The sequence below is a fragment of the Mauremys mutica genome, chromosome 7 (assembly GCF_020497125.1).
Source record: "Mauremys mutica isolate MM-2020 ecotype Southern chromosome 7, ASM2049712v1, whole genome shotgun sequence".
Lineage (NCBI taxonomy): Eukaryota > Metazoa > Chordata > Testudines > Geoemydidae > Mauremys > Mauremys mutica.
The window spans coordinates 38,382,823-38,406,125 of record NC_059078.1 but is presented as its reverse complement, the minus strand read 5'-3'; the positions used below and the strand labels follow the sequence as shown (position 1 = coordinate 38,406,125).

Sequence of the window (23,303 nt, the reverse complement as noted above, 5' to 3'; positions counted from 1 at the left end):
GTTTTGGAACGCCTTGCGTAAGTCGAATTTTGTCATATCTCCGACAATTACGCACAAAAAAAAAAAGCTTACGGAACTTTTTCCATAAGTACGGATTTCGTAAGTCAAGTTTGCATAACCCAGGGAGCGTCAATAGTGGCATTGCCACAGAATGTAAATGCTACAGATGTGCTAGCCTTTCATTCTTTACATCCATAGAATTTTGTCGTGCGAATATTCCACCCCCCCCAAGTTTCATACTGAGGCACATAAGCAGATTCTAAATCAATGTGATAGATGAGTGGGGGGAAGAAATGTCCTTTTGAGCTCCTGCCACTTATGTTTATATTTTCTATTTGCTTCTGCTGTACTTCTTAAACAAGACAGAATTCAGATTTTGTTCATCATTTTGGTGCAGCCTTATTAGGGAAGTTTTTCTCTCAAGTTTCTGAGGAGAATTTTGAACACAGAATGTTCTGAAACTTAGCACCCACAGTATATATAAAGGTCCTAAATCAGCGTTTCTCAAATGTGGCCTCCAGGAAGCTTGCAAAAAGTGGAAACTTAGACAGATGACTAGGGAGGAGTATAAAAATATTACTCGAGCATGCAGGGGTGTAATCAGGAAGGCCAAAACAGAATTGGAGTTGCAGCTAGCAAGGGATCTGAAGGGTAACAAGAAGGGTTTCTACAGTTATGTTAGCAACAAGAAGAAGGTCAGGGAAAGTGTGGGCTGAATGGGAGAGGCAATCTAGTGACAGATGATGTGAAAAAAGCTGAAGTACTCAATGTTTTTTTTGCCTTGGTCTTCACAAACAAGATAAGCTCCCACACTGCTGTCCTGGGCAACACAGTATGGGGAGGAGGTGAGCTGCTGTCAGTGGTGAAAGGTTAAGGACTATTTAGAAAAGCTGGACGTACACAAGTCCATGGGTCCAGATCTAATGCACCCAAGGGTGCTGAGGGAATTGGCTGATGTGATTGCAGAGCAATTAGCCATTATCTTTGAAAACTCGTGACAATCGGGGGAGGTCCCAGACGATTGGAAAAATAAATATAGTGCCCATCTTTAAAAAAGGGAAGAAGGAGAACCCGGGGAACTACAGACCAGTCAGCCTCACCTCAGTCCCTAGAAAAATCATGGTCCAGGTCTTGAAGGAAACCATTTTGAAGCTCTTGGATGAGAGGAAGGTGATCAGGAACAGTCAACATGGATTCACCAAGGACAAGTCATGCCTGACCAACCTGATTGCCTTATGTGATGAGATAACTGGCTCTGTGAATATGGGGAAAGCAGTGGATGTGATATATCTTGACTTTAGCAAATGCATCCAACGAAGTGGGTATTCACCCACGAAAGCTCATGCTCCAATACGTCTGTTAGTCTATGAGGTGCCACAGGACTCTTTGCTGCTTTTACAGATCCAGACTAACACGGCTACCCCTCTGATACTTGACTTTAGCAAAGCTTGTGATACAGTCTCCCACAGTATTCTTGCCAGCAAGTTAAAAAAGTATGGATTGGTTGAATGGACTATAAGGTGGATAGAAATCTGGCTAGATTGTTGGGCTCAATGAGTACTGATCAATGGCTTGATGTCTAGTTGGCAGCCGGTATCAAGCAGAGTGCTCCAGGGCTCAGTCCTGGGGCTGGTTTTGTTCAACATCTCTATTAATGATCTGGATGATGGGATGGATTGCACCCTCTGCAAGTTCGCAGATGACACTAAGATGGAGGGAGAGGTAGATACGCTGGAGGGGAGGGATAGGGTCCAGTGTGACCTAGACAAATTGGAGGGTTGGCCCAAAAGAAATCTGATGAGGTTCAACAAGGACAAGTGCAAAGTCCTGCACTTAAGACAAAAAAAATCACATGCAGCACTACAGGTTGGGGACCGACTGGCTAAGCAGCAGTTCTGCAGAAAAGGACCTGGGGATTACAGTGGATGAGAAGCTGGATATGTGTCAGCAGTGTGCCTTTGTTGCCAAGAAGGCTAATAGCATATTGAGCTGCATTAGTAGGCGCATTGCCAGCAGATCGAGGGAAGTGATTATTCCCCTCTATTCATCACTGGTGAGGCCACATCTGGAGTACTGCATCCAGTTTTGGGCTCCCACTACAGAAAGGATGTGGACAAATTGGATAGAGTCCAGTGGAGGGCAATGAAAATGATCAGGGGGCTGTGGCACATGACTTATGAGGAGAGGCTGAGGGAACTGGGCTTGTTTAGTCTGCAGAAGAGAAGAGTGAAGGGGGATTTGATAGCAGCCTTCAACTACTTGAAGGGGGTTTCCAAAGAGGATGGAGCTTGGCTGTTGTAAGTGGTGGCAGATGACAGAACAAGGAGCAATGGTCTCAAGTTGCAGTGGGGAAGGTCTAAGTTGGATATTAGGAAACACTATTTCACTAGGAGAGTGGTGAAGCACTGTAATGGGTTACCTAGGGAGATGGTGGAATCTCCATCCTTAGAGGTTTTTAAGGCCCGGCTTGACAAAGCCCTGACTGGGATGATTTAGTTGGGGATTGGTCCTGCTTTGAGCAGGAGTTTGGACTAGATGACCTCCTAAGGTCTCTTCCAACCCTAATCTTCTATGATTCTTCTATGATTCTTGAGGCCACAGCCTCCTGGGCTGATGGGGCGGGGGGGAAGAAGTGGCCCCTCCCCCTCTCTGTTGCTCCTGGATCCACTGTCTTGGTGTTGTCCTCTGGGGCTGCAAGCAGGGCTTGGGCCATGCCTGCCTCTGGAGACAGCTGGGGCATAACACTGGAGGAGCAGGGATCTAGTGAGTTTCCCCATCTTCCCAGGGGTGGTGGGGCTCAGGCTTTGGGCTTCTCCCTTGGGGTGGTGGGGCAGCAGGCTCCAGCCGCAGGGCTTTGGTCTCCAGCCCTGGGCTCTGGCCTCATGGCTTCAGGCTCCATCCCCATTCCCTGGCCATGGGGCTTTGGGCTCTGGCTATGGGGCTTCAGGCTCTGGCCCCCCACTGTGTCTCTGGCCCCCCAACTCATCATCCCTGGCCCCTACTGCCTACCCCGGTGTGCCATCCGGGCTTAATTTGTCCCCAGGCTTGCCAGGGGTGAGTAAGGTTTTTGTGAAAAGTGATACTTTTATGTTTGTTATTATCACTTTTTACAACAGACTTACCAGCTAGCAATAACTAAATTACAATGATTTGGATGTATATATGTGCATATTTATTTGTTTTTCCTAAAGCTAATTAAGTATTTTACAAAAAAGTGTGAGAGCGGCTCTGTGGCCACCAAAACATTGTCCTGAGAACCCCTGTCCTAAATCGTATATCTCTGTCCAAAGTGATGAGAAAACCTCAATGGTATGGAGTTTAGGTTATGTTTTGGTAAGCATCTCAAAGCTCAGATAATACTTTGAACCTCTTAAATCTGCAAATTTTACTTGATGTCATATGACAAGATGATCTAGTCATATGACATCTGGTGCTTTCTGCTCAAGGTCAAAGGGAAAATACCACGTGAACAATCATTCTTACAATTATTTTAGCCCCTTGGTGGCCCCAAAATCAGGAAGTGCGGACAGAACATAAAAGTTAAATTTTAATAATCCAGAGAGGTTATTAACTTAACATCTCTGGGCCTATTAAAAAGTTTGATTTGGGTCTAGAAACATAGAGAAGGCTAACTACCATATTTTCAAGCCAATTCACTGATCCTTAATCTGTTCTCCCCTCAAGGCCCATGAGACTTCCCATATGTGGTGATGGAGCTATGAAATTGTGATGCTTTCCTATTTTGTATACAGAACTCTTACATCTATTAAAATTTCAGCAGCCTATTTGTTTTCAAGGTGTGTATAGATTATCAGAGGAGATTCATGGTATGAAACATTGAAACATTACTTTTGTTGGTCTTATTTTGTTTTCTTAATCTAAAATCTGTGACAAAGTATGTTTACTCCTTGTGAATGGAAAAGTGTGACAATAGATAACTTTAAATTGCTATGTTCATGGAAGGGGCAAAAGATGGTTTAGGAGTTGTACAATTGTTGTTGCCCCATCTTTAGTGTTTGTTTATAGAACATCTTAAAGCTGGTCACAGCATGGCACCCACCTCTCACAAGTGCCTCTTTCTGGTCAAGTATGTCTACAAACAGTCCCAGCCCTGGTATCAGGCCATACTCCCCTGGTGTCCTCCCTAAAAGCAATGGTTTCACCCCCTCTGGACCCTTCTGACCCCAGATCTCTGGCTGGGACACTAAGTAGTTCAGATCCCTCTCTGGGGGTTTATCACTGTCCAGTTGTCTATGGGGGAGACCTGGGCCCACCCACTATTCCAGGTCCCAGCCCAGGGACACTACGTATAGCAGCCACACAACACCATGTCCCTTTAATGATACTGCTTTCAGTTCCCTGGGCACTTCCCTGCACCTTCAGCCACCGCAAATGCTTCACCCTTACTTCAGGGCTCATCTGTGTTCAGGCTCAGCAGCCAGCCAGGAGCTTTTCCTCACTTCCCTGGTGCCTGCCAGCATTGAGCTGTCCATGGTGCTGCAGTTCACTTTGGCCAGCCCGAAGCATCACTGCACTCCTCTGGCTCCAGCAAGGAACTTCCTGTCCCTGGCTCTAGAGGGCCTTTATATATAGCCCTCCTGGGCTTTGATTGGCTGCTTCCTGCACACTCTCTCTAGGCTTTTTTGAGGACTTAGCTCCATTGCCCCTTTCCTGGGATAAGTGGATGCTGCAGCCTCTAACATCCCATCTCAAGGCCATTCGAAGACATGCAAGGAGAGTTCTATGTGCAAAAATACCCAAACCCCTTTAAATATTTAAATAAATAATATACAATGTTGAAAAGGCAATGTCTTGTGTTTCTTAGGGTACTTTAGTTAGTTAGGTGCAATAATTATACTAGTACTGTAGAGTATATTCTTCAGAGGAGGTTGTTAGCCCTGCTGTTCTTGATTATCTTTGCCAAAAAGTGAATGTGACATTGGTGCTTATGTAATATGATTGGATGTAGTGATTTTCTCCCTTAGAATGAAGAGTAAGGTATCTAAGCAACAAGACGCATTACTGTTGTGAACAATGCCAGTGTCTTGTGACTAAGGTGCAAGTGTCAATAGCTTTAACTATTAAAAAAATCCAAAATACTGTCAGTTTTAAGTATACAAAATTTGTCAGTTGAACCTTGTCATTCTTCCATCACTAGCTTGGCAGGGCCTGGACATATCCGGAATTTAATCTTTCTAGTTATTAGATACAGACCAGTTTTGTGATCTGATTCATGTGGCCAGGCGCATGTGCTTTTGCAGAGCCCTACTGACTTCAGTGGGATTCTGCCTGGGTGTGAGTATCTGCCCACATGGATCACATTGCAGAATGAGGCCTAATAACTTTTCATCCATTTGAATGTTTGGTAGTAATTAAAACATGTCTCTAGCATATGTTTTACTTTCTTTGACAGTATTCACTGATACCTCCACTAGATTGTAAACATGGTGGGCCAGGAACTGGCTTCCTTGTTATTTCTTTGTACGGTGCCCAGCACAAGGCCCTGATCCTGGACTAGGGTTCTTAGGTGTCACTGTAATAGAAATAATGAACACTTGCATCTCTCTCAAGAGTATCAGTGTTATGATTTGTGAAATACTACATAAACAGTTTTTGGAACAGAAATTTGAAGGCTGTCTTTGTCAGAAAAGGTGACACTACAATATATGATGGTAAAGTTGGGTATAATGATGTTTATTTTTGTATTGACTTATTTTCATTGCAAAAATATTCTTGCTGAAGGTCACTTTTTAAAATCCTGGTAATTTCATAATCATATCTGGAGCTGGCCATTATTAGATTTGGAAACAGTTATTGTTTATCTGTGTATCAAACTTAGCAAAAGCTCTAGAGCATTAGGCTTTTTTCAAGGATCCCTGATTTAAGTGGGAGGCCGTTAAACAGATTAGGACTCTGAAGCATACTTTGCTGCCATGACTTTTAGTAAATCAGGGAGTTCTGGTAGAGCTTAATATGATTATCCGCACACAACAAGGTTATGAAATGACAAGTCTTGGTTGGAAAAGAGCATATTGGGAGACGCAAATATAATTAAACTTTGTTCTGTAAAGAAAATTCTGTTTTAAGATACCATAGAAAACAGAGGGGGGAGGGAAGGTTGATCTTTTTGTTAAGACTTTGAACCATAAGTTAAGTGTCTGTGGGGACTGAGGAAACTTGGCTTCTGTTCTTGAGTCTGATACAGATTTCCCATGTGACTTTGGGCAAGTCACTTAATTTCTATTTGTGTTCCCCAACCAAAAAATAGCCATAATAGTTGTCAACTTTACATAAATGTTATGAGGAAAAACTTAGTGTGATGAGTGGAACTGAAGAAGGGGCCAGTTTTCAGGTGCGGACCTAGTTGGTTGATATCAGGGGCTCAGAAATGCAAGATGGGTCCAGGCTGCTATCAGAGAACATGGGCCTCTCAGCATGTAACAATGGCCCTATGCATGCTTAATAAAAATCTCTCTCTGACAATCCTGCCTGCTGGCTGCATCACTTACTGCTAATGAAAGAATGAGGGTCATGTAAGTACAAGAAAAAGTGGGACCGTAAATCAGTAAACCAAAATTGGTTTATTGGAAATTAGGCCTAACAGAGAAACAAAATAATGAGGGGATGGCTATTCCACCCATCATTCCCTTTTGGGGTCCATAAACAAAAGACTTTGGGAGGGGAGAATTAGGAGAGGAAGAAAAGGAGGGCAATTGCTTCAACTTTACCATCATGGCTGCCACCTCCATCATCTCTTGGGACCCCAGGATCCATCATGACACCATTGTACCTTCGTCATCCTGATCCTGAGAGATGTCCTCACCAGACCAGGTTGGGAAGAGGGCCCCAGATAACATCGCCTCCTCCAATGGCTTCAGCTAAATCCTGAACAGCACCTGAGTGGTGAGACTTTCTCACACCCTCCCAACCCTCCAGTGTGTCCTTTTCCTTCCCTGCCTTATTTCTTCTCTTTTTTTTAATCCTTCTTTTGCCTTCTGTCTAGTAAGAGTCTGGCACAGCTGGCCACAACTGTACATTTTGTAACACTGCTGTGATCCTGTGACCAAAAGAAGGCAGCTAAAAGCAATGGCCTAAACAGCCTGATGAAGGTACAAGTTTGCCAGGTCTTGAAATGACTGATAAGAAAGCATGCTGTGCCTATGTTTTTTCCAGCAGTGAGATTGCAAGTGAAAATCAACAGCAGAGACAGAAGGTGAATTTTCTACCTTTACCGTTCTTTTCTCTCTCCTCTTGTGTGTGTTTGTCTTGTTTTATCTTCTAAGAATTGGACTTTAACAAGAACAGCGCCAGCCCATCTCAGCTAACTTCTTCTCTTTTCTCCAAAAAGGACAGTTATTACCATCTTTAATACTAAAATCTAAAAACTGCCAAACAAGGAACTTTCCTCATAAAAAGCTCCCCTGCAACTAGAGGGAAAGGGAACAAGGGAGGCTGTTAAAATAAAAACTTTACTTAATACCTTACAATTCAAATGCTTTAACTGTTTTTCCTTCTGTATCTTTTTAATTAAATGTTAAAAAATATTAATGTGTTTGCCATGGTCCTAAACAGGATGAGGCCACAGTATATCAAACCCAGGACCTTGTTTACAACAGTTTAATGTTTGACAGTGACAGGGTTATTTTAACCTTTGACTCTTTGGGGTAGTTTATTTCATCTAAATTAATACAATGTTTTTGGCATCCCTGGGTGAGCCTAAAGGATTAATACACATACTCAGAAGCTGCTACCTTAACAAGCAAGTAATTGACTTCAAAGCTGGTTTAAAAAATAAGAGTTACTGGTAGCTGATGTATTAAAAACACAGGGTGTGTCTACACTGCATGCTTCTTTTGGCAGCATGTAATGTACTTACCCATATAGCCCCCCTAATCTGGGTATAAATAGCAGTGCAGACAGTGAGGTATTGCTTAGGTGAGTAGAGTAAAGACATGCCTGAAGGGTGTGAGTATATATCCAGGTACATACCATACATGGCTCTCTACTCACCCAAGCCATGCTTCCCTGTCTACATTGCTATTTTTAGCAGTGTTATATTCTGCTGTCTCCCTGCTGCTGGAGTCTCTCCCCCAAATGAGACTTCAGCAGTGCAGAAAGACTCTGGCAGGGGGAAGGCAGTGGGGAAAAGCTCTGCCAGGGGGAGGCAGCAAGGAAAGCCTGCACTTAGGAAGGAAGAATCCCAGGCATTGCTACAGACTAGGGACTGAATGGCTGGGCAGCAGTTCTGCAGAAAAGGACCTAGGGGTTACAGTGGACAAGAAGCTGGATAAGAGTCGACAGTGTGCCCTTGTTGCCAAGAAGGCTAACAGCATTTTGGGCTGTATAAGTAGGGGCATTGCCAGCAGATCAAGATATGTGATCATTACCCTCTATTCGACATGGGTGAGGCCTCATCTGGAGTAATGTGTCCAGTTTGGGACCCCACACTACAAGAAGGTTGTGGAAAAATTGGAAAAAGTCCAGCAGAGGGCAACAAAAATGATTAGGGGGCTGGAGCACATGACTTATGAGGTGACTCTGAGGGAACTGGGATTGTTTAGTCTGCAGAAGAGAAAAATGAGGGGGATTTAATAGCTGCTTTCAACTACCTGAAAGGGGGTTCCAAAGAGAATGGATCTAGACTGTTCTCAGTGGTACCAGATGACAGAACAAGGAGTAATGGTCTCAAGTTGCAGTGGGGGTGGTTTAGGTTGGATATTAGGAAAAACTTTTTCACTAGGAGGGTGGTGAAGCACTGGAATGGGTTACCTAGGGAGGTGGTGGAATCTCCTTCCATAGAGGTTTTTAAAGTCAGGCTTGACAAAGCCCTGGCTGGGATGATTTAGTTGGGGATTGGTCCGGCCTTGAGCAGGGGGTTGGACTAGATGACCTCCTGAGGTCCCTTCCAACCCTAATATTCTATGATTCTATGAAAGGCTCTGGCAGGGGGGAGCTGCTGATGCTTTTCCCCACTGCCTCACCTCTGCCAGAGCCTTTCACTGATGTGGAGCTACACACCACGGTGTGACGCAGCTTTCTTTTCATTGCAATGTGTAGCTACATGTATGCTACTTGCTGCCGAAAGTGGTGTGTAGTATAGATGTAGCTTTAAAGTGCAAGAAACTGTTAATTTTTTGGTACAATGCAAAAGTTAAAGAGTACATTAACATTTTTTTAAAAAGTGTAAGGAAGTTGCAAATAAAAATGGTTTTATAAAAAATATTTAAATGAGGCACAGAAGGAATTAGCTGTAAAATAAAATAATAATCTTAATTCTAATCACTTTAAAACAATCAAACCTTATGTTTGAAACACAAATAGTAACAGTTTGCATTGCATGATTTTGAATTACATTTTTATACCTTTATTTTAGGGCTGTTGAGTAATCGCAGTTAACTCACGTGATTAACTCAAAATAATTAATTGTGATTATAAAAATTAATTGTGATTAATTGCCGTTTTAATCACACTGTTAAACAACAGAATACCAATTGAAATTTATTAAATATTTTGGATGTTTTTCTACATTTTCATATATATTGGATTCTGTGTTGTAATTGAAATCAAAGTGCATATTATTTTTATTATAAATATTTGCATTGTAAAAATGATAAACAAAGGAAATAGTATTTTTCAGTTTACCTCATACAAGTACTGTAGTGCAATCTCTTTGTCGTGAAAGTGCAATTTACAAATGTAGATTTTTTTATCACATTACTGCACTCAAAAACAAAACAATGTAAAATTTCAGATCCTACAAGTCCACTCAGTCCTACTTCTTGTTCAGCCAATCGCTAAGACAAACAAGTTTGTTTACATTTATAGAAGATAATGCTGCCCTCTTTTTATTTACCTGAAAGTGAGAACAGGCATTTGCATGGCACTTTTGTAGCTTGCGTTGCAAGGTATTTACATACCAGATATGCTAAACATTTGTATGCCCCTTCATGCTTCGGCCACCATTCCAGAGGACATGTTTCCATGCTGATGACGCGCGTTTAAAAAAAATGCATTAATTAAATTTGTGACTGAACAAATTCTCCTTGTGGGAGAATTGTATGACCCCTGCTCTGTTTAACCTGCATTCTGCCATATATTTCATGTTATAGCAGTCTCGGATGATGACCCAGCACATGTTCATTTTAAGAACACTTTCACCGCAGATTTGACAAAATGCAAAGAAGGTACCAATGTGAGATTTCTAAAGATAGCTAAAGCACTTGACCCAAAGTTGAAGAATCTGAAGTGCTTTCCAAAATCTGAGAGGGATGAGGTATGGAACATGCTTTCAGAAGTCTTAAAAGAGCAACACTCCGATGAGGAAACTATAGATCACAAACCACCAAAAAAAGAAAATCAACCTTCTGCTGGTGGCATCTGACTCAGATAATGAAAATGAACATGCGTCGGTCCGCGCTGCTTTGGATTGTTATCGAGCAGAAACCGTCATCAGCGTGGATGCATGTCCCTTGGGATGGTGGTTGAAGCATGAAGGGACATATGAATCTTTAGCGCATCTGGCTTGTAAATGTCTTGCAATGGCGGCTATGACAGTGCCATGAGAACGCCTGTTCTCACTTTCAGGTGACATTGTAAACAAGAAGCGGGCAGCATTATCTTCTGCAAATGTAAACAAACTTGTTTGAGCGATTGAATGAACAAGAAGTAGGACTGAGTGAACTTCAGGCTCTAAAATGTTACATTGTTTTATTTTTGAATGCATTTTTGTACATAATTCTATGTTTGTAAGTTCACCTTTCATGATAAAGAGATTATACTACAGTACTTGTATTAGGTGAATTGAACAATACTATTTCTTTTGTTTCTTTACAGTGCAAATACTTATAATAAAAGATAATTATAAAATGAGCACTGTACACTTTGTATGCTGTGTTGTAGCTGAAATCAATCTATTTGAGAATGTAGAAAACATTCCAAATTATTTAAATAAATGGTATTCCATTATTGCTTAACTGTGTGATTAATCAAGATTAATTTTTTTATCGTGCGGTTAATCGTGATTAATTTTTTAATCGCTTGACAGCCCTACTTTATTTCTTTTTTCCCCAAGTTTTAAAGCTGTGCTTTTTTTGTTAATACACATATTTGATAATTTAAGTTACTAATTTTTTTAACCTTTAACAAATCAATTTTGTTTTTCAAGGCAGCTGTTTGTTTTGAGGTTTGTGGTTTCTGTACTTGGTAATGACTTTGGTTTAATAAAAAAAGTTTTTTTTTTAAAAAGTGGCAAAAATAAAATATTTTCACTATTATGGTAAGTTGCTAAAGCAGACTTGTATTAAAATAACATCATGGCTAAATCCCCTTATTAGTAAAATGACAGCTTAATTCAAGGCTGATATTGCATTGCCTGTGAATTGAATTTTAAACCACCTGAATTAAAGGCTGTTGTATCAGCTTCTTGTGATTTTTTAGATTGATTTGTTTTTGCAATCTGTTTTTGTTGTTTTTTGTTTGTTTTTATGCCTGTAAAACAGCACAGTGCTAGTGAAGTGGATAAAATTCCCATAACACGCTGAATAGCCACAGTGGCCATGTTCTCACAAATTTTGGTGGTGAAATAGGTGGGCAAGATCTGTCATAGTAAAAATTTACAGGCATATTTAATCTATCTCTGAGTATTGCAAATGGCTCATGAATGCAAAAGTGGTTCCAAAGAAAATCATCTTGCTGCTTCTTTGTAAATGGAAGGCAATATAACCAGGTAAAAATCCCATCAGGACCTGAATCTGAACACACCTCAGCTATAGGTAATTTGAAATTAAAACATAAACTGGCAGTGTTTCTGCAACCAGATGGAGAGATTCTGGTCTCCCATGTAAAACCTACTTTATGAGAGGAGACTCAAAGAACTTGGCTTGTTCAACCTAACTAAAAGAAGGCTGAGGGGAGATATGATAGCTCTCCATAAATAAATCAGAGGGATAAATATCAGGGAGGAAGAGAAGTAATTTAAGTTAAGCCCCAATGTGGACACAAGAATAAATGGCCATAAACTGGCCATCAGCAAGTTTAGGCTTGAAATTAGACAAAGGTTTCTAACCATCAGAGGAGTGAAGTTCTGGAATAGCCTTCCAAGGGGAGCAATTGGGGCATAAAACCTAACTGGCTTGATAAGTTTATGGAGGAGATGGTATGATGAGACTGCCTACAATGGCATGTAGCCAATCTGTGACTGCTGACAGCAAATATCTCCAATGGCCAGTGATGGGACACTAGCTGGGGAGGGGTCAGAGGAACTACAGAGAATTATTTCCTAGGTATCTGGCTGGTGGGTCTTGCTCACATGCTCAGGGTCTAACTGATCACCATATTTGGGGTCAGGAAGGGATCTTCCCCCAGGTCAGACTTTTCACCTTCCTCTGCAGCATGGACCATGAGTCGCATGCAGGTTTTAACTAGTGTAATGTTATATTCTCTGTGATTTAAAGTCTTTAAATCATGATTTGAGGACTTCATTAACTCAGCCAGAGGTTATAGGTCTATTACAGCAGTTGGTGGGCGAGGTTCTGTGCCAGCAATGTGCAGAAAGTCACACTAGATGATCATGATGGTCCCTTCTGGCCTTAAAATCTATGAGTCTATGAGAGTCAATTTATGGGGGAAATAGCTAGTTATACTGACTTGTTTAATATTTGTATCTAGAGAAAGCTCATATCTGATGATATTTCTGACTTTCAGTGACGGTCTTACCATGATTTTATACCTAGGCTCACAGTGGATGTTATAATGAATGTGAGGCAACGTTTCCGAAGTTTCACTAAGTCAGTGGCTTAACTAAAACCTCATAATCAGTTAAAATTCAGTCCACTTAGAATTTATTATTTACAATTTCAGCTCTGGTTCATAGAAGCAGCATGGTACCCAACTCTAGGGCTTGATGCTGCCCTGGAACAATTTCAGTGTGAGTTCTCCTGGCTAAGGAATGCAGAGTCTGCGATATGAAAATGTTAAAACTTGGAGAATACTGTGAAGTAATCCCTGTAAACATTATGGATTCAATGTAACACAAACAAACAATTAATTAAAATGTAGCCACCGTACTACATCAGCAGTCCTGTATATGTGTAGTACACTGTAGCTTAAAACTAGTGTCTATCAATTTTCTGTGTAAGCAAAGCCATTAGGGCATTTTAATGTGCAATTTCCCAGACAACAAGGAATGCAGCATAACAGAAAATCCAGTGCTGTGAGCTACAATACTTGCCATGAGATAATCAAGTCCTCTCTCCACCAAACTTGTTTCTTGCTTGTTTCATTTTTTTAGCCAGGTCTAGCAAGTGTGTGTTTACTCCTGCCACTAACACAGATTTTTAAGCTTTTAGAAACAAAAGCTAAAGTAATATTTTGAAGGGGGAACATGGAAGAATAGAATTTTTTTTTCTGGGTGCTGTAGTAGTGCCCATGGAGGCTGATGTACTTACAGCAAGTGCTAAGTGTTCCAGTTCACATGACACCTGTATATTTAGATTCAATGCTGGGTCCAGTCCTGCAGTCTTTATTCGGAAAAAACTACCTCTGCCTCTTTTAATGGGAGTCTTGCCTGAATAAAATGTGCCAGATTGGTTCAGTGTGCACATGTGCGCATTTTTATATTTCTCAAACATATAGCCATTATACTAGCATCCACATTAATCACTTTATTCTCGATACCTGCCCCAAACAAATGGAATGTCATTATGGAATCTTCAGTAATGAACCTTATTAAAACAAACTATTCTAAATCAGTTGTCTTTGCCTGAATGGCTTTAGGTGGCCTCTGCATCAAAAGCCTGGCCTCACACACAACAGCTTGCAAATTAAAGCCCCAGTTCAGGAAGCACTTAAGCTTGTGCATAGCTTTAAGCATGTGAGTAATTAGACTGATTTACTTGGAACTCCTCCCATGCTTACATTCCTGCCTGATCAGTGCTTGAAATTTTACATATCTGTTAGGGGGAAATTAATGTAGATAGATGGTCGTTTTCCTTTTCTCGCTGTTATATTTTGTAGCAATGTTCTTAGAAACATACAGTATTGGACTGCCAGAATCTTTAAGTTGTATATTCCCTGTGCAAATGTCAGCAGTTTCTGAAAAAAAAGAGAGAAAGAAATATAGAAAACTTGATAGAATGTTTCCATGGTGCACCAGTGCCTCTAAAATATGTAATGTGCAATGGATGAGGTAAATACAGAGGCATGTGCTCACCCCAGGGTTCATGTGCATAACAGCTATTAACTTTAAAGGGAATAACTATCATACAGATAATGGAATAGACATTCATGTGAGAAAGTTCAGCAGGTTGACTGGGTATTCCCCATTTGTTGTTTCAGAGCCTTCAGACTTCGTGTCAAGACCTAAAGAGAGAATTTTTAGTTTACAGAGCACTCTCTGGGTACGTTTATACTTACCGCGCGGGTCGACGCGGCGAGTTCGACTTCTCGGAGTTCGAACTATCGCGTCTGATCTAGACGCAATAGTTCGAACTCCGGAAGCGCCACGGTCGACTCCGGTACTCCACCGCGGCAGGAGGAGTTGGCAGAGTCGACCTTGGAGCCGCGGAGTTCGCTTCCGCGGCGTCTGGACGGGTAAGTCATTCGAACTAGGGTAGTTCGAATTCAGCTACGTTATTCACGTAGCTGAATTCGCGTACCCTAGTTCGACCCCGGGGCTGTGTGTAGACCAGGGCTCTTTTACAGTTTATAATATAAAATTTGGGATTAGGAAACTTCCCTCCCTTCATAATGTACCGAACCAAAAATATAGTTGTAGATCTCCAATTGTCATAGCCAACAACACTGGTCCTAGCAAGTGCTGCCAGTAGAAAATTTTGCAGAGGCATCTGGAGGAGCCATCCCCTGGAAAAAATGTCTCACTCCTTTTTTAAAACTGTCTCTTCAAGCTCACCTGTTCTGTATCTTGTTGCTTTAACTTTCCCTTCACTTTCCCATTCCTTCAGGCATTGTTCACATGACCAGCCCATCCAGCTCTGTTGCTGCTGCTGTGTTAGGTTGTCAGCTAAATTGTACTAATTCACAAACAATGTTTGGGGGCATATTCAAAGACTACTTGCAATGCCTGCCGTTAGCCCAATGTGCTCAGAGAGGTACAACTTTCTGTGATGATTTAAAGGGCAATGGCTAAAGCTGCTATCAGTTTGAGAGCACTCAGCAAAAGGATACATGTAGGGAATAAGATTGCATCTGAGTGAATTGGTGGGCAAAGATGTCTATCTCTGACACAGATTTTGTTCTTGCAAATCAGCAGGTTTTAAAAAATGAAAATGAGACTCACTTAGTAATTTGCGTTCTCTATCAGGAACCATTTTCCACTAGTTATAAATAAGTGTAAATTAGATTGCTTGTATAATCAGAAATATACTTGGTTACTTTCTGAGATATACCACATTACTATCACCTGCATTATATATATATATTAAATTATATATATTGTATTTTTATCCTGTGTCCTCCATAATTTTGCCCCAAAATTATACAGTACATTGTCTAGCTCCCCAGACCTGAAGAAGAGCTCTGTGTAAGCTTAAAAGCTTCTCTCTCTCACCAGCAGGAGTTGGTCCAATAAAACTTATTACCTCACCTTCCTTGTCTCTCTGCATTTTACACCTGTGGATGCCTGAATAGTCTTGGTTAATAAGCCCCATACACTGAAAACATTTATCTCTGCTGGTTTCAGTATAATTTTTATTGAAGATCACATTGTATCAATTCTAGCAGACCTCTTAGGACAGAAAGAAAAAACATTGTCTGTACTGTTCCTAAAAATAATTGGCTCTCTCTCTAAATAGCTTCCAGGCAGGATGACTCACAGATGTGCCTGCATCATCTCTGACTAAATAATGTAAGTTGTTTTCCACCTTCCATCCAATATGAAAAAATATTATTCCTGGGATTTGGGGTATTAAGTGTAAAATTAATAACACATTTTATTATCTACTATAACCTATATATTGGTGTAGTCATTGGTTCCGTCATCTGATATCAGTTATGAGATACTTCTGTTCTCTTTATTTATGAAACTGAGAACCAGATAATGAATGAAGGAACCAATGACCACATTAATAACTTAACACTTTCTCAACTGACATGTATTTCACTAAGATCATTAACTACCTCATCCTGCTCAAATCCAAGTCTGTCTTCTTATCCCAGTAACACTTTTTTGCTGATGCCTCCCAACTCTGTCTCTATCACTGCCCTCTTCCCCCTCTGACACTTCCTTGTGTGTGGCCTGCTTACAATGCAAATTCAACACTACTAAATCCAGTTTCCTAAACTTTCTTTCCAAGACCTTGCGTCTTTTCCCACAAACACCTCCTCTACAGCATTTTCAAGATCTTCCCTTTCCTTTGCGTAAGAACTTTGTCTGTGCGTTGTTCATCTCTCCCTTCAGCTACTGCAATCATACATATTCCTGATTTTCATTGTGCCATCTCCAGCATATCTAGAATTCAGCTGTCAGAGTCATGTTGCTCACTCACTATATTGCTCATAAAACTCAAGCTCTTTATCCTTGAATTCAAGGACAGGCCTTCCTGCATCTCATTTCTTGCTAATTTCCTTATTAGTCACCTCTCTCTACCCAAACCTCCTGCCTAACTGCTGTCTGTGTTTTCTTCTCCCATGTTGGTACTTACACCTTCTTCCATGCTACCTTATTTAACTGGAATAGCCCAGTCTTGCCCTATTTTCAAACCACTCCTTAATTCACTTCTTCTGCTTAGCCCTGTCAGCTTTAAGTCTCCATTGCAATGCAAGAATTGCCTTAATAAATTCAATTTAATAAGACAGTGACTCACTAGAAATTAGGAGGTTTGAGTTGTCTTCTAAGCTTTGCTATAGATATCCTATGTGACATTGAGAGGTCACATATGCCCAGAGATTCAAACCTGCATGCACACCTTTGTGTATACATATGCACACTGTTCACTGTGTGTGCACAAGTCAGGATTTGGGCATGTATATGTAGGTATTTGCATGTACAAATCCCTACTTGTATACATGGGCTGTGTGTGTGCAAAAAAGAGCTCATGCTTTTGTGCAAATGGGAATGCAGATCTGGACCATAATGTGAACTAGATTCTCTTGATTCATGCTGCAACATTAACAGAACTGCTAACTAAATTCAAAGTGCAGAAGCTTTAATTATTGATAAACATGCCAGAAAGAATCCTAGCCTGACTTCTAGATCCAGTCTCTTGTAAAATATTTGTTATAGAGATCACTAAGGCCTGGTCTACATTAGGACTTTAATTCGAATTTAGCAGTGTTAATTCGAATTAACCGTGCACCCGTCCACACCAGGAAGCCATTTAGTTCGACCTAGAGGGCTCTTTAGTTCGAATTCGGTACTCCACCCCGACGAGGGGAGTAGCGCTAAATTCGACATGGCTATGTCGAATTAGGCTAGGTGTGGATGCAAATCGAACTTACTAGCTCCGGGAGCTATCCCACAGTGCACCACTCTGTTGATGCTCTGGACAGCAGTCCAAGCTTGGATTCTCTGACCAGCCACACAGGAAACGACCCGGGAAAATTTGAATTCCTTTTCCTGTCTGGGCACTTTGAATCTGATGTCCTGTTTGGACATCGGGGCGAGCTCAGCAGCACCTGCAACGATGCAGAGCTCTCCAGCAGAGGAGTCCATGCAATCCCAGAATAGAAAGAGGTCCCATGCATGGACAGACCGTGAAGTCCTGGATCTGATCGCTGTGTGGGGCAATGAGTCTGTGCTTTCGGAGCTGTGCTCCAACAAACGGAATGCAAAGACCTACGAGAAGGTCTCCAAAGCCATGAGAGACAGAGGATACAGCCGGGATACAACGCAGTGCCGCATGAAAATCAAGGACCTGAGACAAGGCTACCAAAAAGTCAGAGCGGCAAACGGACGCTCCGGAGCACAGCCCCAGACCTGCCGCTTCTACTAGGCACTGCATGCCATTCTAGGTGGGTCTGCCACCACTGCCCCACCAGTGACCGTGGACTCTGAGTATGGGATAGTGTCGAGGGGCAGTTCCTCGGCGATGTTCGCCGATGGGGAAGATGAGGAAGGGTTTGTGGAGGACGACGCAGGCGACAGCGCTTACAATACCGCTTTCCCCGACAGCCAGGATCTCTTCATCACCCTCACAGAGATCCCCTACCAACCCTCCCCGGCCGTTAACCCGGACTCAGAATCAGGGGAAGGATCAGTCGGTAAGTGCTATAAACATGGAAACATTTATTTTTTAAAAAACAGGAATAAAAAATATGTAAAAACTATATAAAACCTTTTGCTTAAAAAACTATATAAAGAGAAGGTCCACACAGATAGGGGTGGAACAGAAATCCTCCTGGGACAGTTCCACGAAGCTCTCGGAGAGCAGCTCGAAAAGTCTCCGCAGGAGGTTCCTGGGGAGAGGTGCCTTATTTGGTGCTCCGTGGAAGCACACTCTTCCTCGCCAGGCCATCCTAATGTACAGCAGAATCATTGCCTCCACCAGCATTGCAGCGTACGGTCCTGGTCTGTGCAGGGATTCGAGCAGCATCCTCTCTCTCTCTCTCCGAGTGACCCGCCTCAGGCTAATCTCGTTCGGCGACTGCTGCATCTAATTAGGGCAATTAGTGTACTGTTACTATTGTGAATGCTTGACTTTTACTTTGCATAGCAATGACCTTCGCTTAACAGCCACGTGTTGGAGGCCACAGAGGAAAAGCATACAGTGATCTTTCCCGTGCACAGCCGCGAGGGGCTGGAACAGGGTCAGACTTTATGCTTTATAGATTGCCTTCAGCGGGAGGGCACAGCTATCCATTAACTGTTAAGCAGCCTATAGTGTAGTGCTTACCAGGCCTGGCTGCTACACGGATTCAGCTGTACCGCCCCACTTGTCCGATCTCCTGTGCAAGACCGCAGCCAATGAAAGCGTATTCCGAAATCTCGAACTTGTCCTGAGAGCTCGTGAGACTAGGTGCCCTGTATGGTCTTGTTCACAGAAACTGAGTAGACTGTGTTCAGTGTTCGCAAACATGTATCTTTTCAAGGAAATCACTTCCTTTTTCCCATCACACAGCTGCGGCTCTTTCACGAACTGCCCCGGCATCCCCCTCACAGAGGCTGGCGCAGATTAGGCGGCGAAAGAAAAAGACTAGGGACGACATGTTCTCGGAACTGATGGCTTGCTCCAGAGCCGAGGCGGCCGAGCAGAGACAGTGGAGGGAGACCCTATGTCAGCACCAGCGCTCACACAGCGAACGGGAGGACAGGTGGCGGCAGGAAGACCAGCAGGCGACTCAAACGCTGCTTGGGCTAATGAGGGAGCAAACGGACACGCTCCGGCGCCTTGTAGATGTTCTGCAGGACCGCAGGCAGGAGCAGAGAGCCCCCCTGAACTGTATCTGCAACCGCCTTCCCCCGCCACAAAGTCCTGTCCCCCCCTCACCCAAAATCACAAGAAGGAGGGGCGCTAGGGGCCGTGAAAACTGTCACTCCACCCCAGCAGAGCGCTCATGTACCAAACAGCTCTCATTCCCTAAAGTATGAGAATTGCTTGCCTTTCTGGCTCACCCGATCCCAAATCCCAGTTTCATCCCCCCACTGTGTAGTTGAGTATTAAGAGTAGTTTGTTGTTATTCACTGTTTCTGTCACGTTTTCCTTGTCAGAAGACTTTGTGTGAAGGGGGGGGGGGGGTTAATTGCATAGGACAGCCTCCATTACCAGGGTACAGACTTGGGGGCAGGATCAACAGCAGGACACACACAGACTGCAGTCACTAGGCACCAGGGTCATTCTGGGAGGTGAATGCTGCCCCGGGTCAGTCTGTGAGGTGTATGCTGCCCCAGGGTCCTAGCACCTGACATCCACAAATGGCAAGGCAGGCTGCCCTTACCATGCCCTTCCACCCTAGCTACGAGCCTCTCCGATGCCCTGAGCCCCAGCAAGAGCCCTCATCCATGGACACATACTCACCCTTCCCACACACCCCTCACCCCTTCCTACGCCCCAACCCCCAGCCCAGAGCCTGCATCCAAACTCCGTCTCAAAGATGGCACCCCCTCACCCCTTCCTGCAAACCCACCCCTTCCTGCACACCCACCTGCAACCGTCCTCCCCCCAGAGACCGCTGTAGGAGCAGGAGCCTGTCATTCCTCTAGTGTAGAAGCGGTCTGTACATCAGTGCACACCGTACCCACCACAGTCTGCGTCCATGTTTCAACCCTTGAACAGGAATTCATAATTAAAGAAAACTTTATTAATAATCAGTGTTCCATTAAATTTATTTTAAAAGTTGTATTGGAAGGGGGGAACCTGGAGAACAGGGTATGTAACCGCAGATCAAAGTCAACAGTCACTGAAACAGGCTCAGGTTCAGCTTCTCTGTAAATCAACTGGAGAGTCATAGGTTACCCTGCTCTCCGAGGAACCTATCTTTCAAAGCCTCCCGGATGCACAGCGCTTCCCGCTGGGATCTTCTATCGGCACGGCTGTCTGGCTGAGCGTAATCAGCAGCCAGGCGATTTGCCTCAACCTCCCATCCCGCCATAAAGGTCTCCCCCTTGCTCTCACAGAGATTGTGGAGCACACAGCAAGCAGCAATAACAACGGGGATATTTTTTTCGCTGAGGTCCGAGCGAGTCAGTAAGCTCCGCCATCTCCCCTTGAGACGTCCGAAAGCACACTCCACCACCATTCTGCACTTGCTCAGCCGGTAGTTGAAGAGTTCCTTCTCACTGTCCAAGGCGCCTGTATAGGGCTTCATGAGCCAGGGCATTAACGGGTAGGCTGGGTCCCCGAGGATCACTGTAGGCATCTGCACATCCCCAACCGTTATTTTGTGGTCCGGGAAGAAACTACCTGCCTGGAGGCGTTTAAACAGACCAGAGTTCCTGAACACGCGCGCGTCATGAACCTTGCCCGGCCACCCGACGTAGATGTTGGTAAAACGTCCCCTATGGTCCACCAGTGCTGGCAGGGGACAGCAAGTCACAGAGTTCAAGGAAAGTGCCCTTACGCATCCTGCAGTTTCACAGCCACTGTGATTCATCCCAGACCTGCAGCACTATGCGGTCCCACCAGTCCGTGCTTGTTTCCCGGGCCCAGAATCGCCGTTCCACACCATGAACTTGACCCATTGCCACCATGATCTCCACTGCGCGGCGTACCCTGCTTTGTGAGAGGTCTGCGCCACTCTGTGACTTCCTGTCCTCACTGCGCTAACGGAGCCTCCTCGCCCGATTTCTCAGCAGCTGACTGTGGAAGAGGTGGACGATAAGGTGCGAGGAGTTGACAACGGCCATAAGTGCAGCGATGATCGCAGCGGGCTCCATGCTCGCAGTGCTGTGGCGTCCGAGCTGTAACCGACCAGAGAAGGGCGCGAACAGATTTCCCGCCGGCGCTTTCAAGGAGAGAGGGCGGGAGTGACGGTTGAATGATGACAGTTACCCAAAACCACCCTCAACACATTTTTTCCTCCAGCAGGCATTGGGGGCTCTACCCAGCATTCCAATGGGCAGCGGGGACTGCGGGAACTGTGGGATAGCTTCCCACAGTGCACCGCTTCGAAAGTCGATGCTGGCCCCGTTACTGTGGACTCAGACAGTCGAATTAGTGTATTTAGTGTGGATACACAAATTCGACTTCATAAGGTTGATTCCCCAAATTCGAATTAAGTAGATTCGAAATAGTCTTGTAGTGTAGACGTACCCTCAGTGATCCTCCTCAGGGTGATCTCACTCGGCAACTCCTGCATTTAATTAGGGGAATTAGTGTAATGTTAGTATTGGGAATGCTTCACTGTTCCTTTGCATAACAATAAGCGTCGGTTTACAGCCACGTGGTGGAGGCTGCAGAGGGGCAGCATACAGGGATCTTTCCCGGGGACAGCAGCGAGGGGGTGGAACAGGGGCAGAGTTTATGCTTTCCGGATTGCCTGCAGCAGGAGGGCACTGCTATACATTAAGTTTTAAGCAGCCAAAAGTCTACGGCTTACCATGCCTGGCTGCTCCACGGATTCTGCTGTCCTGCCTGGCTTGTCTGATCTCTAGTGCAAGACCCCAGGCAATGAATGCGAAGGCCAAAAATTCGAACTTGTCCCGAGTGCGCATGAGATAGGTGCTGTGCATGGTGTTGTTCACAGAGACGGACTAGACTATGTTCATTGTTCGCAAAAATGTATCTTTGTAAGGAATTCACTCCCTTTTTCCCATCACACAGCTGCGACTGTCTCCCGACCTGCCCCAGCATCCCCCTCAGAGAGGCTGGCACAGATTAGGCGGCAAAAGAAAAGGACACGGGACGAGATGTTCACTGAACTTATGGGCTGCTCCTGAGCCGAGGCGGCCCAGCAGAGCCAGTGGAGGGAGAACCTCTCTCAGCACCAGCGCTCACACAGCGAACGGGAGGAGAGGTGGCATCAGGAAGACCAGCAAGCGACTCAAACGCTGCTTGGACTAATGAGGGAGCAAACGGACATGCTCCGGCGCCTTGTGGATGTTCTGCAGGACCGCAGGCAGGAGGACAGAGCCCCCCTGCACTGTATCTGCAACCGCCCTCCCCCGCCACAAAGTCCCATACCCCCCTCACCCAAAATAACAAGAAGGAGGGGCGCCAGAGGCCGTGAAAACTGTCACTCCACCCCAGCAGAGTGCTCAATTACCCAGAAGCTATCATTCCCTAAATTTTGAGAAGTCCTTCCCTTCCTGAGTCACCCAAGCCCCAATCCCAGTTTCATCCCCTAACTGTCTAGTTGATTATTAAAAATACTTCGCTGTTAATTACTGTTTCCGTCATGTTTTTGTACAGAAGACTGTGTTTGAAGGGGGGGAAGGGGGTTGGTAATTGCATAGGAAGGTCACCTTTACCAGGGTACAGACACGGGAGCAGGATCAGCAGCAGGTCACACACACAGTGCAGTCAGTAGGCACCCTGGTCGGTCTGGGAGGTACTTTCCATGTTCTGTGTGGGTGGGGGGTACGTGACATTGTAGCGGGGGAGGGCGGTTACAGATCTTATGCAGCGGTCCTTGTCCTGGACCACAGAGCCACGCAGCAGGGGAATCTGTAACCGTCCTCCCCCGCCACAAGGTCACATAGCCCCCGCACACAGAGTCCCGAGAAGGAGGGATGGCATGCTCCGTTGAAACAACCAGTCCGGCACTGCAGACCGCTCTAGGAGCAGGACTCTGTCATTCCTCGAGTGTAGAAGCGGTCTTTACATCACTACACACCCTATGCACCACAGGCTGCGTCCCAGTTTCAACCCTTTAATGCGAAGTCATTAATAAAGAAAACGGTTTTAATTAAC

The 23,303-nt window shown here is 44.2% G+C and overlaps 1 long non-coding RNA gene across 1 annotated transcript; it reads left to right on the top strand.

Moving 5' to 3' along the window:
• The first annotated feature begins 14,332 nt into the window (after nucleotides 1–14,332).
• Nucleotides 14,333–22,267, top strand: LOC123373960. The gene is made up of 3 exons (XR_006580955.1): nucleotides 14,333–14,396; nucleotides 15,810–15,862; nucleotides 22,215–22,267. It is a non-coding gene; the product is annotated as an uncharacterized LOC123373960 (long non-coding RNA).
• The last annotated feature ends 1,036 nt before the right edge of the window (nucleotides 22,268–23,303 follow it).